The 14,788-nt window shown below is 36.6% G+C and overlaps 1 protein-coding gene across 2 annotated transcripts in view; it reads right to left on the bottom strand.

The window, feature by feature from the left end:
• The window catches only part of LOC139135912 (plexin-A4-like), a 195,948-nt gene that overhangs the window by 84,405 nt on the left and 96,755 nt on the right, over positions 1-14,788 (bottom strand). Inside the window, exons 3-4 of one of the 2 annotated variants that reach the window (XM_070703688.1) lie at positions 8,321-8,492; positions 434-565 (exon numbers count right to left, since the gene is read on the bottom strand). The gene's annotated coding sequence lies outside the window, so the exon portion shown is untranslated. Of the gene's footprint in view, positions 1-433; positions 566-8,320; positions 8,501-14,788 lie in introns of both variants that reach the window. The other variant, XM_070703687.1, reaches the window with a different exon arrangement.

The raw sequence follows: 14,788 nt of genomic DNA, 5'->3' as shown, positions 1-14,788 counted from the left end.
ACTTCATTTGTAAAAATCCCATCTATAGCCCAGGGTGCATCAACACACCAAATACCAAGCTGAAGCAGCGGTTTGCAAGTTTTTGATGTTGACGGACATGCTATACGTACATAGAAGTATGTACATACGTAGTAATACATACATACATACATACATACAGACGCCACCAACTTCCGCTTATACTGTAACCTCACATTGGTATACCAAATGTGAGCTAGTAAAAACGTTTACTGAAAAATTTTCTTTCAAAATATGAGCAATTCAAAGTCTGTCTACTTTCACTCTTTCGACCAAATACAACTTGCTGAGGTCACAGTCATCTATTTATAATACAATGCTTTCATTAAAAATCAGGCTTATACAGAAAATATGGCTGCAACTTCAATGTAAAATGTGCAAACCTTTATCAGTATCCATATTTTACAATACTTACACTCTCTTTTGTAAATCTGTAGAAGTGTTGTTCATCGATATCAAACTTCAAATCAGGGAGAACTGGATTTCCAGAATAATTGAATTCAATCTTATCATATGTATTGGCAGTACTATTATCAACAAAATGAAGCTGTAATGAAAAACATTTAAAATTAGAATATCTGAGATATCATGAAATCCATTAATGAATTGTCAATCAAGGATCCTTTGTCTGTAAAATGTCAGTGTAAAAATTATGGTCCTATGCAAATTGTACAAAAAGTGTACACATTGTGTATGAAATAAGAGTGTAGACGTACAGTATTGAAGCGTGCAGTACTGTTATGCAAGTTGTACCTTTCTTGTAGATATGACCATTTATTTTACCATTCAAATTATCCAGAGACTAATTCATGTACAGTCTTTGTAATGTATGCATTACAAATGTGAAGGTTTATGTGAAAGACAAAATTTAGTACCATAAAATTCCCAATTGAGGCCGCACCTCTTATTGAAGCCGCACCCTGATTTTGAAGCATTGTCTTGGCTCATTGTTTGCCCATTTTGGGTTTTTGAATTGTACCATAATAGAAGCCGCACCCCTTCTCTGAGCCCATCATGAAACAATGCGTGCTGAAATTCACACCAGCTGGCTTGCGCCTTCGCGTCATTGACTTGTGCTAATGATTGACATGACAGGTGTCTTTTTTACAGGAAAAATACACAATAAAAAGTTCCTTTTTTTAACACTACTACCCATTGTGCATTTTGTCATTCATAGTAATAAAAGTACAAACAATGCCGTATGTATCGGTACGTCTGTGTGTATGTTTGAACACGGCCAAAATTTTTGTCAGTGTGGTTAACACCGCAATCTACAAGTTAAAATAGTTGAGAGTATTGAGATACAATGTTTCAAATACGTACTTTTCATTCAATACCCACATACTTTACCAATGCCTGACGTACAACAACACCACCTGCATCAAATATGCCGTTCATACACAGGCCATTGAAACGTCTCTGAACGGTTCTGGGCCAATACTGACACAGAAAGTTATGTATGGACACTCCGAAGTGGTTCTGAAGCGTTTCAGATTTGAGACGGTTTAGTCGGCCCGACCAGAGCCGTTGTAGGGATTAACTCTATCCGCAAATCGCTGTGTGGACAGACTGAGCCGCTTCAGAAGCGTTTCAAACGCCCTCACGCGACAGGTATTTGTAACATAAAACAAACAACAACCAATATACAATATTCACTTTCGCCATGGTATGGTATGGTATGGCTGCCGAACACAGTACTACATCTCGCGGTATACTGGTCCGACGAAGAGATAAGCTTGCTACCAAAAACCCTATCAATTCGACCAGAAAAAAATAATTACGATTTGTAAAACGTCGAATTAATAGGAAATTAAAACTGCCGAAATAATTTAGTGGTCGAATTCAATTTGGAACGACGAGGATGAAATTTAAGCGAGACATGTTTGCCATGTTGAGACTGCTTAAAAGCATGGACTGTGAAATTTTGTGAGGTCGACAAATTAGGTAACGAAAAACCCTCAAACGCACGTTGGTGTCACATCAAAATCAAAGTGGCCGCGATTACAGACGGAACAATCTGTGACACTGCCACCGGCCGCTCGACGGACGACACGTAAGTTGACATCGTGTGCCAGCCCTTGGAAATATATTGTAACTCCTTGACAGGCAGATGAGATAGTCTTATAGCGTTTGATGCATTGAAAGTTTGTAAAAATAATAAAAAATGACATCAACGATCATAAGAAACGTGGTGTTTAAGATAATAGTTTTTAAAAGAAGACTAATGACGACCATATTTCTGTAAGTATTATCTAACTTTAGAAAACCAACATCTGAAGATTTACTTCAACCAACACTTTTGGATTTGTTCTACTCTTTATTATAAGATTAGTCGAATTTCTGGAAAGTAGGTGAACATTTTCGATGTCTGTGTATCGTCTACACCGAAGTCATATCCGAAAGAGTATAATCAGTTCACGACAGCGTAAACCTGTCTCTCCCTCTCTCTCTCTCTCTCTCTCTCTCTCTCTCCGGCATTTCAATGTTTTATATTGTCGACATTATATATCAGTCTGAAGTTTCAGGTCACTGCTCAATGCAAGTAGTTGATGTCATTTTTTCCATATCGGGCATGGTCTCTATCGTCACTCTAATCGTTAGTGTTTTCCTGTCATATTCCATATCAAACTCAAAACACAACGTGAACAACGCTGATAATATATCGAAAACCGGTAAAGTTCGTAACTGGTGACATGTCACGGCCTAGAGAAAGTTCATCACCATCGATCGAATGTCTGTGGCGCTTTTGCTTCCAAATAGACATATTGAAATGCACAGGGAACTTCGCGGTATGGCAATTATATGAATTTTACCGTGAAGAAAGTCTGTGACTCTAAACTGGCCGTACAACCAACAATAAACATGCATGGCGGAGCAATGATACCGATTTCAGAGACTTCGATTTTTTTCATTGCGACCTCGACCGCTGGTGAGAGCGAGTCGTCTGTTTTTTTCCCACTGGCTATTTGGCTTTGAATTTTCAATTGCCATCATGTGCTAAGTTAAAGCTAAAAACAAGACGGGCGTTCTCTGTAAATCAATAAGCCTTTTGAATATGAAAAAATCGGACATCTGAACCTCAACACGCAGATTGAAAGTTGTTCTCCGAATCAGGACAGGGACATCGGCCCGGGACATCGGTGAGGCCGGATTTCACGTAGTAGCTATGGAAACCGACGGCTCGTTCGTTGTAAGAAACCATGCGATGTACGCTTCCTTGGGCCGTGGAATTTCGCCGTATCGCCTCTACAGACTACACCGTCTATTACCTAACCATGCTATTAAACAATCACACGATAGTTCAGTAACATATATCTTCATTAATCTACCGATCATCGACCGTAGAACACTTCGAAAACAATGGTCGCGGTCACGGATTCAAGGAAGTTCACAAGAAGAAACTATCAATATGTGGCGCGCAGAATTATTTTTACTGGTTTTGAGAACTTCTAAAGTAACTTGTAATCTGTATATCTTCACACATCGAACCGATATTGTATACCTATCACCGTCGAAGTTTATGTCTTTCACTGTAGAGTTCTTTTTATCCAAAACACATATTCAGAAGAGTCCCACAGAGCAGTCAAATGAAAGGATAATTGCTTCAAACGAATGAAATTGCACGAAAGAATGAAAATCAACAGCACACCCTGGACGTGACTTAAAACAATAGCGCTTGTGAATAGGACTATTCTATTTGAGTAAAAAGTGCCGTTTTTCTCGCAATTTTAGCAACTGTAACGACCCTTTATTCTTTAATACCTTTCCATAATTGAATTAACTAGGTTTAGGGCTTATACACACAGTGTACACTGACTGGAGGTCATCTTTAGGAACATGCATATCAACTTCTATAGCAATGGGAGCAAATGTCAACAACAAAACAGAGAAGGCTTGATAAAAAGAAAAGGTGGGAGTGGGCAAAAAATGCACAAGGGATCTGGTAAAAAAGGAATGGTACATCATCAATCTTCTAGACCCTACCCCCTCCTGAATATCAAATGTTCCACCCCTTGGTATTACATAAGACCAAATGACAGGAAGTACATTTACAACCTTGGAGATTTTTAATTAATGCCATGAGTGTTATCATTCTAATGTAAACAGCACTTAAGGTAGTTACAGATAGTGAAATGCCTTCCACTGTGAGCAGTGATTACAACATCTGGAATTATCCTGGATCCAAATTTCTCATCAGTTCTTGTATGTCTTACATAGAAAAGTTGCAAAAATTGGTCCAAAATGAAAAAAATCACCTCAGCTTTGTTTTCTGAATCAAATTTTCCTACAAATTGATACCAAATATGACAAAATTATGTTCACAGCCTTCAAATTGTCTCACAACATATTCTGGTTGGTGTAGGTCATTTAAGGTCACAAACTGAGAAAATTTCCTAAAATATACGAATTTTGGGGTTTCCCAACACTTTGAGCAGAAAATTTATCTAATAACATCTTTCGGGACTTTATACCAAATTACAAAGCTATCAAACAAGGACTTTATACCAAATTACAAAGCTATCAAACAAGTAATTTTGAGATAAAGTTTTCTTGACCAAAAATGACAATATTGTCTTAAAAATACAAATTTTTCCATATTTCAGGACAATTTCCACATATCTAGCTATTGTCATCTCTGTACGTCTGCGTACCAAATATGAAAGCTGTCTGTCTAGGGGTTTTAAAAAGGAAATACTGTTTAAGATTTTTTGACCAAAAATGACAAAATTGCTTAAAAATAGTAATTTTCCCCAATTTTGTCATAATTTCAACAAATTAGAAGAGTACCACCCTTGCAAAGAGACAACCCAAATTTCAGAGCGATTGGGTTGGCGGTTTCAGAGAAGAAGAATTTTTACTGAAATGAGAAAAATCACAAAAAAATTCAGCAAAAATACAAAATTAAGGATATCTTCACAATATTCATAAAACTGTATAAGGTTCATCTAAGGTACTTGCACACTAATTTTCAAAGCAATCAAAAAAGCGGTTCTTGAGTTATTTATTCTTAACCATTTTCACAATTTGTAAGCTCATTTGCATAATTTTGGCAATGCAGACTTCATTTGAAGAAAATCCCATCTATAGCCCAGGATGCATCCACACACCAAATACAAAGCTGAAATGTGCAGTGGTTTGCGTGTTTTTGATGTTGACGGACATACTGTACGTACATACATACATACCGGGTACATACATACATACATACATACACACATACATACATACACACATACATACAGACGCCATCGACTTCAGCCTATATGATAAACTCACATTGGTATAACCAAATGTGAGCTAAAAACAATGTTTGTTGAAGCCCGGTCCCAACAATAAACCATAACAATAATGTTTGTTGAAGCACAGTCCGTCCGAAGCCTAGTCCAATAAGTCAGTTTCCGACATACAGAACTGTTTCCGCTCAAAACGCATTGCAGTCAAAAACCACGTTTTACCAGTATGTTTCACGGCTGTCCATACCCGATAGAAGTACAGTAAGACAACCAAAACTATTCTCCATCCAACTTAATATTACCACAGAAAACAAAAACAATATGTCCAATTCTATTAATATTTTACATGTGAGTCTATATGCAACAAAGTTCCACACTCAAAATTCTGCGATCCTGCTCCGAATGAAATTAGGGCCAAAAAAAATAGTGTCAATGACACTGTGCTCCCATTTTACAGAAATACTAAGTACTAGTAACACATGACATTGCATTCTTACAGGCTGATTACTAAGAAAATTCCATTGCAAGTCGAAATTAATCTTATCCCCAGCAATATGAAATGCTCTATCTCATAATGACTTTTACACATCTGACAGAAAACAACCCGAGGATCAAGACTATCATGTTTTAAAGCAATCCAACAAGTACTTTGGGAGAAAATGATTTTTTGACAAAAAATACAGATATGAAAATTTCACCACAATTTGTACAAATCTGACAAAGGCCAACTCTGGAATCATACATACAATTTTCAAGGCAATGGGATGAGCGCTTTCGTTTTCAAGGCAATGGGATGAGCGCTTTCAGAAAAGAAGAGTTTTTGACCAAAAACGGGAAAATCGCCCAAAAAATACAACTTTCAAAATATCACCACAATTTAAAGACATGTAACAAAAGTCACTATCAGCCAGCATACTAAATTTTAACCAAATCTGGCCAGTGCTTAAAGAGTTTTAGCAATTTGCAGGATTTTTCCTTTTTTCCTCTTTATTGAGTTTTCAATGTGGACAGACATACATCCCCACATACTAACTAACATACATACATACATACATACACACATATATACAGACAGACAGACAGACAGACAGACAGATAGACACCCATACATGCATACATATATTTTGACAGCTTTATCCTCTGACAGCCGACCAACTTGTCAATATCAGCTTGTTCAACTTGATACTACTGCTTATAATAATATAAACGAGAGTTAATTACATTCTAATTAAAGTAAACAAGACTTGCTTATCAAGATTTATGTCATGAAAAAACAGCATATCTGTCAGATTATAAAGAATCTTCAGCTGGTTATCTTTATCAGTATTTTCATCCATTAACCAAGCACATTTTAACTTTCAAATTAACATTGCAAGTAAATTCTGTTCAATAAGTTGAGCCTGTGGTACTCAGAGAAAGCACACAGAAGAGACAGATGTTTACAACTTAAGAAGTTCAAAGTCATCAAAAGCATTATAAGGAACCATGAACACTTTCATTGCACTGTTTACACAGATTGCATAATTGCTATAAATAGCACATGAGGAATCTTACAGCCCAGCTTTACCATAAAAACCCTATCACTTTGACCACTCTATTAATTGACCACTCTATTTTTTTCCTCAAAAAGTAATTTTATATATCCTTATTAAGTTGACCACAAACGGAAATTGGAACTTTCTCTATCTCTCTTTATTTGGCCAACCTATCATGACAAACTATTATGAGCAATTTCTTTTAGCTAACATACAGAGAACAATACATGATGGTACTGAATATGTCAAAGTTAGGATTCAGGAAAGTTGCCTTTACATGTTTTAATCATCCAAGATAGTAAGCATTTCACTATGAACTGTCAAAAAAGTTGAACTTTCCTATAATTCTACACTAAAATTACTTTGGCTTTGTTGATTTCCTAATTAATTCAATTATTTAAATCGTATTAATTATATTTTTCTGGGTGAATTGATAGGGTTTATACAGTACAAGAGTTACATACAATGTAAGTCAAATTCAGTTAAATATCAATTACTGTCTAACATTGCATCATTCCTATAAATAACACCTCAGCCTGGAACAGCACAATCATAATCTGCTCATTCACACAGGCAGTACTTGACTTCAAATGAATGACCTACTACATTTCACCTGTGTACCAAATTTGAAGGCATGGCAAAAAGTACCACAAATTTGCAAATTTCGTCTATAGTTCACCAAGTCATCTTCAGGTCACTCCTAAGAACCTGCACACCCAATTAGAAAGTAATGGCATACACAGTTTCAAGAAGATTTTCTTAATCAAAAATGGCAAAATTGCCCAAAAATACAAATTTGCAAATTTTGCCATAATTTCAATGAATTCTATTTTGAGTTATCACAAGGCACCTGCACGCCACATTTTAAAGCGATCCGACCATTGATTGAAGAGAAAAAGATTTTTTACTGAAATGGCAAAAAAAAAAAAGAAAATGAAAATTCATTAAAAATAGAAAGCATCAAATATTGACATCAAATCTATATGTTTAAATGAGTTTGGCCAAAAGTACCTAAAACAAAATATGACAATGATCAATGAGTACTTCCTGAGTTATTGATTTATGACCATTTTCGCCAATTTTTTTTCCTCATTTGAACATCTATGAGACTAAAAGGTTCATTTTAACAACGGCACATCTACACCATATATGGCATCACTACACCAAAAATCAGTTAACATATCCTGCGGTTCATGAGTTCATGAGTTTTTCACGTTGGACGGACAGACATCATCCATACATAGATACATACATAGATACATACATACAGACAGACATCTCACATACAGACTTTTTTCAACCATATAACCTCCCAATTGCCATATATGTATGGCAAATGGGAGCTAATAACAATTAAATAATTATTTATAACAATCTGCTTAGCATCGAGCACAGTAATTTACCATGAGGACATATGTGAACCTTTATGTGTGTGTGTGTGTGTGTGTGTGTGTGTGTGTGTGTGTGTGTATATATATATATATATATATATATATATATATATATACTTATCAATATCTTCTATAGCCTTACCTTGATTAAATGTCCAGTGTCAGTTCCCAACAATCCAATTGTGTGTTGTTGTACAGTAGTGATGGCTAAAGATGTTACTAGAGTATTTTTGTAGTCTACTGTAAGCCCGTATTGATCTTCAACACCATTTGCATATTGGTAGTACGTTAATGCCACACATTCATGAACTCCTCTATCATACTGAATTTTTGACAAAAGAAAGCAATCAACCTTGAATTATTCTTTGTGAGTTGAAAACAATGAAAATAGCATTAATGAAACATGCATGAAGTATGCGATCTAATATGACATCATTTGCTCATTCCATCTTGCGATAACCAGAATATGCCACTTGATGGTAAAATATATATGTGTCATCCCCACAGAATCAACAAACGGGACGTCTGTGAGTGTTTATGAAAGACTATTTCCCAAAGAAATAGTTTTAACCCAAATTTGGAAAAGTGCCCTGCCACATGACCATAGTGTCATCTGCAGTTTTGAAACAATGGCAGGTGATGAGCAATGAGCCTCTTTCTAAAACAGCAAGATTTTCCATCCTAACAGCATAGGAACTTGCTTGGTGTGCTCAGAATATTATTTGGAAAAATCGCTAATTAAACGTGTCACCATGGATTGTTATGGTACATAATATAAAACATATTCAAAACCATAACATATACAACATGATGATGAGTGCGCATGTTATAACAAGTCAACGTTGATGACACAGTCCCGACTTGTTATATAGTACTTTAATTACAAGTCCTCAGAGAGGACAGAGTCCTCTTCATAATTAAGTCTGTGATAAAAAATACTGCAATACAGATGGGGCTTAATGGCCGAGACTGAGTTCCATGGTTGTGAAAACATAAAACCAATGTAGACCACATCCCAATTACAAACGTTCATTAAATGAGTCAATTAGTAATAAATCGACAGGATGTTGCCAACCATTTTTGCATCCCATCGTAACCCTGACAGATTATCACCAGTACCATATTTCATAAAATTTGATGCAATGTTTCTAGACATTCATCTTAAAAACAAACATTCATTATGTAAATGCAAATTAGCATTAATTTAAATGATACCGCTAAGTGTAATTAAATTGCATTTACAACACTATGAGATCAACATCTGTACTAAGTTTCATCAAATTTCACACAATATTTGTGGATATATCACTCTAATTAGGAAAGTTCATTACATATGCAATTACAAATTAATTATCTTGACACTGATAAATGTCTTTTTCACTGTTAAAACAATGAGAGCTTAACATCTGTACTAAGTTTCATGGATTTGATGCTGTATTTCATGACATATCAGCCTAATTACGAAAATTCAATAATTGACATGATACTGCTACATGTCGTGAAACAAATTGATGTGCATATGTATGACATGGGTCAATATCCTTGTACCAATTTTAAATAATATTGTTGGAAATATGTCTGAGTTATGGCTCTGTACATGAAAAAAGTGTAAGGAAATGGCCACAAGGTTCCCCATTTTGCATTGAATTGTGAAACTAATAGACACGCATACATGACATGCAGGTCAATGTCCTTGTACCAACTTTGAATAAAATCGGTTGACACATGTCTGAGATATGGTTCCAGACATGAAAAATCATAACAAAATGGTCAACAGGCAGCCGTATTGCAGTGGATTGTGAAACCAATAGAGATGCATATTTATGATATACATGTAGGTCAATGTCCTTGTACCAACTTTGAATAAAATCGGTTGGCACTTGCCTGAGTTGTGGCTCTGGACATGAAATATAGGGCCAAAGTCCCTGAATTTACTATAGACATGGATACAAAATTAACTTTTTCCTGACTGTATGAAATTATCTCACTAAGGTCTAACAGTCGGCAGAGCTCTGCTGTATTATGTGGAGAATAACTTTTTGTGAAACATGTATTGATGAAGAAGGTTGATATCTTTGATAGCTCATTTCAGGATGGCCTGATCAAACATAGGGCCAAAGTCCCTGAAGCTACTATAGACATGGATATAAAATTAAGTATTCCTGACTGTATGAAATTATCTTACTAAGGTCATCCTAGGGACCTGTAAACCAAATATTAAAGCTGTCTGACCAGCGGTTTTGAAAAAACAAGTCATCGTTGATGACACAGTCCCCGCTTGTCCATTTTGTTATAATCTTTGGTGTCTAGGTAGCTGTGGTCTAGGTAACTGTGGAATGACATTGATGTCAACGGTGCATCAGGCCTGTGACTTGCATAATAAAGTAATCTGAGGAACGTTCAATAATGACTCATCTCTGCCGGTAATGACCACTCAAGGAACTTTTGATTACATCACCCATAACGATGCCCTTACTGCCTCCAGTGTCATGATGGCACATACTATACACATGGTTTGGTGGAATTTTCGAAATGGTATGGGATCGGGTATGTTGTTGTAATCAGCCATTTCGGATCATATAATGAAACAAATTAATGTACACAAAAATGCAGCCATAGTATTTTATCTTCGTATCACGTTTGAACAAAATCAGTCCATCAAGGGATAGTGACCTATGTTTATGTTTCATAGACATAAAAAAATCACACCAAAATTTAAATCAAATGGCTGTCTATTGACCATATGGATCATAGTACAAAATTAGTAGACATGCATATGTATGCCATAGTACTTTATCTTTGTACCAAGTCTCAACAACATTGGTTAAAGAATATTTGCATATGATTAAGCCTCAAAGACATGAAAAAATCCAAAAATGACCATCTGACAGCAATATTGGAAAAAAATGACAATCTGGCAGCCATATTGGAACATGTCACAAAGTAAATTGACATGTATATGTATGCCATAGTGCTTGATCTTTGTGCCAAGTTTGGACAAAATGGGTGTAATGACCTTGAATTACGATTCAAAGACATGCAAAATTCCAACAAAATGGCAGTTCTGCAGCCATATTGATCCTATCGCAGCCTAATTGATACATGCATATGTATGCCAAAGTGCTTTGCCTTTGTGCCAAGTTTGAACCAAATCGGTTCAAAAATGTTTGAGTTTATGGTTCGAAGACATGAAAAAATCACAAAAAAGTGGCCGCCTGTAAGCCATATTGGATCATATCACGAAATAAATTGGTGATCATATGAAGGGCATAATGTTTTGCTTTTGTGCCAAATTTGAACAGAATCGGTTCAAGGATGTCTGAGTTATAGTTCAAAGACATGAAAAATCGCAACAAAATGGCCGCCTCACGCCCATATTGGATCGTATCGCAATATAATTCAACGTGCATATGTAGGACATAGTGTTTCCTTTGTGTCAAGTTTGAACAGAATCGGTTCAAGGATCTTTGAGTTATTGTTCAAAGACATGAAAAATCGCAAACAAAATGGCCGCCTCGTGGCCATATTGGATGTATCACAAAATAATTTGACATGGATATGTAAGCCATAGTGTATACCTTTGTGGCAATTGATTTGAACAGAATCGGTTAAGGAGGTTTGAGTTATGGTTCAAAGACACGAAAAATTGCAAACAAAATGGCTGCCTCGCGGCCATATTGAATCATATCGCAAAATAATTTGACATGGATATTTAAGCCATAGTGTTATGCTTTTGTGCCAAGTTTGAGCAGAATGTGCTCAAGGATGTCTGAGTTATGGTCCAAAGACATGAAAAATCGCAACAAATGGCCGCCACGCGCCCATATTGAAACATATCGCAATAAAATTTGACATGGATATGAAAGCCATAATGTTATGCCTTTGTGCCAAGTTTGAGCAGAATGTGCTCAAGGATGTCTGAGTTATGGTCCAAAGACATGAAAAATTGCAATAAAATGGCCGCCTCGCGCCCATATTGGATCGTATCACAAAATAAATCGACTGTGCATCTGTAGGTCATAGTCTTATGCCTTTGTGCCAAGTTTGAACAAAATCAGGTTCAGCAGTGTCTGAGAAACTGTTGATGACGGACGGACGGACAGACGGACGGACACACGGACGGGACCAAATCTATAAGTCCCCGCCGGACTTCGTCCGCGGGGACTAACAAGCAACTCAACAGTTGACAGAGCTCTGCTGTGTTATATAGAGAATAACCTTTTGTGACACATGTATTGATTAAGAAGATGGATATCTTGATAGCTCATTTCAGGATGGCCTGACCAAAAATGGAAAAAAAAATTCTGTAAAATACAGATTTGCATATTTCATCACAATTTTAACAAATCTAAGTTGGGTTATCCCTAGGGACCTGTATACCAAATAACAAAGCTGTCTGACCAGTGGTTATGAAGAAGAAGATTTTTTACCAAAAACGCCTTTTTTGGTGCTAATTTGCATATTTTCAACAATATCAAAAATTAATAAAAAGAGTTTCTCAAAATCATATAGTTTATCCACACAACAAATATCAAATCAGTAAGTACTGCAGTTCTCAAGATATTTGAGTGGACTGACGCCTCACAAACGGACATACATACATACATACATACATACTGACAGTGCACGCCGGATGGATACCCATCCCAATAGCTTCTATAGACTATATTAGTCTATAGTAGCTAATAAACGAGAGTTAATTACATTCTAATTAAACAAGACTTGCTTAAATCAAGATTTTTGTCATAAAAAAACAGCATATCTGTCAGGTTATAAGAATCTTAAGCTGGTTATCTTTTTATCAGTATTTTCATCCTATTAATAAAGCACATTTTAACTTTCAAATGAACATTGTAAGTAAGTTCTGTTGAATAAGTTGAGACTGTACGTACTTAGAGAAAGCACACTCAAGAGACAAAAGTTTGAAACTTAAGAAGTTCAAGGTCATCAAAGCATCATGTAACACTTTCATTACACAGATTGCATAATTGCTATAAATAGCACATGAGGAATCTTACAGCCAAGCTTTACCATAAAAACCCTATCACTTTGACCACTCTTTTAATTGACCACTCTATTTTTTTTCTCAAAAAGTAATTTTATTTTATCCTTACCAAGTCAACCATAAATGGAAATTAGAACTTTCTCTATCTCTATTTATTTGACCACCCTATCAAACCAAACTATTTTGAGCAATTTCTTTTAGATAACATACAGGGCACAAAAATAACGGTTCAGAATATGTCAAAGTTGGGATTCAGGAAAGTTGCCTTTACATGTTTTAGTCCTCCAAGATGGTAAGCATTTCACTATAAACTGTCAAAAAAGTTGAACTTTCTGATAATTGTTCACTAAAATTATTTTGCTTTGATGATTTCCTAATTAAAGGGACATTATTTGTATCTTTTGACTTTTTTTCCATTTTTTTCGATGACTGAAATGCCCGGTCAAATCAATGGGAGACCTAAATTGTGACTATGGACGGCTTCAAGGATATGTAAAACCACCTTCTTGCTCTTTACGGCAAGGTTCAATGTTGGTAAGGGCGTCCGCGCGATTTGAACCAACCGTCATGATTGAACCCCTGCACATGAGCAATATTACTACGCATACCCGGTACGTCAACCATCAAAGTACAGCTGGAACATGAAAGGCCTGTGACCTACACACTAACTTCAGCACAACGGATATCGAGGAGCACACGGCGCATAAACAAATGCACGTATCACAAACTACTGTCAAATAGTGAAACTAAGCAGGGCATTTGCTTGTAAGTTTGATTTTAGTATCGATGACACGGACTGTGAAACAAATAAAACCATAGACGCAATTGGGTCAATGGTAAAACTAAAACGATGTCAGATTGCTGTGGTGATAGTGAAACGGGTACAGAGAATGCATTTTCTGTGCATTTGATTGTTAGCAAATCTTCGTCAACTTTTAAGATTTTTGGGCATTTTCTTGCCATTACGTTGGTTTGTTTTACAAACACGACATGATCACTTTTTGAACCTGGAAACATCACACTCGGACTGAACACTGCACAGTGTGTAGCATCGGTGACATTGTGACACCGCGCCAGGCGAGTACTGTCATCGATACTGCTCGCAATTGGAGTCACCTCTCGACACATAAGATCTGTTTGAATGCTGTTATTCTCTGTGCATCGTGTAATTATTTGTATCAGTTGAATCATATTTCGAACCAAAAGTGAGTACATCGCAATGACAGTTGCCTAGACCCGTTCGTCTGCCTCTGTGCCTCCGACCCACTCCCAAAAGTGAGCTTTACGTAAGAAGCGCAGTTGAGCACATCGTGTACCTAAAGCCCTGCGTACGGCCTCCACGCTGTATAACGCCGGGAACACACAGACCTGTACGCAGGGCTAATCGTGTACCCAGGCGAGATGGGTGTCAGGGGTGTGCTTGAAAACGAAACTAATGCAAGTTTGGGATTAAAAATGGGTGTTTTGGTGGAGAAACTGCACGCCGCAACCACAGGTGCCTGGGTTGCCGGTGTACATGCATAGAGAGAAGTTTCAAGAGGGCAAACTAGCATTTAGTCTCAATATCGGCCCAAAGCTCTCTGGTAACCCCGTTCATCAGGCTGT

This window comes from Ptychodera flava, chromosome 6 (genome assembly GCF_041260155.1).
Source record: "Ptychodera flava strain L36383 chromosome 6, AS_Pfla_20210202, whole genome shotgun sequence".
Taxonomy (NCBI): domain Eukaryota; kingdom Metazoa; phylum Hemichordata; class Enteropneusta; family Ptychoderidae; genus Ptychodera; species Ptychodera flava.
This window is presented reverse-complemented; position numbering and strand designations above follow the sequence as displayed.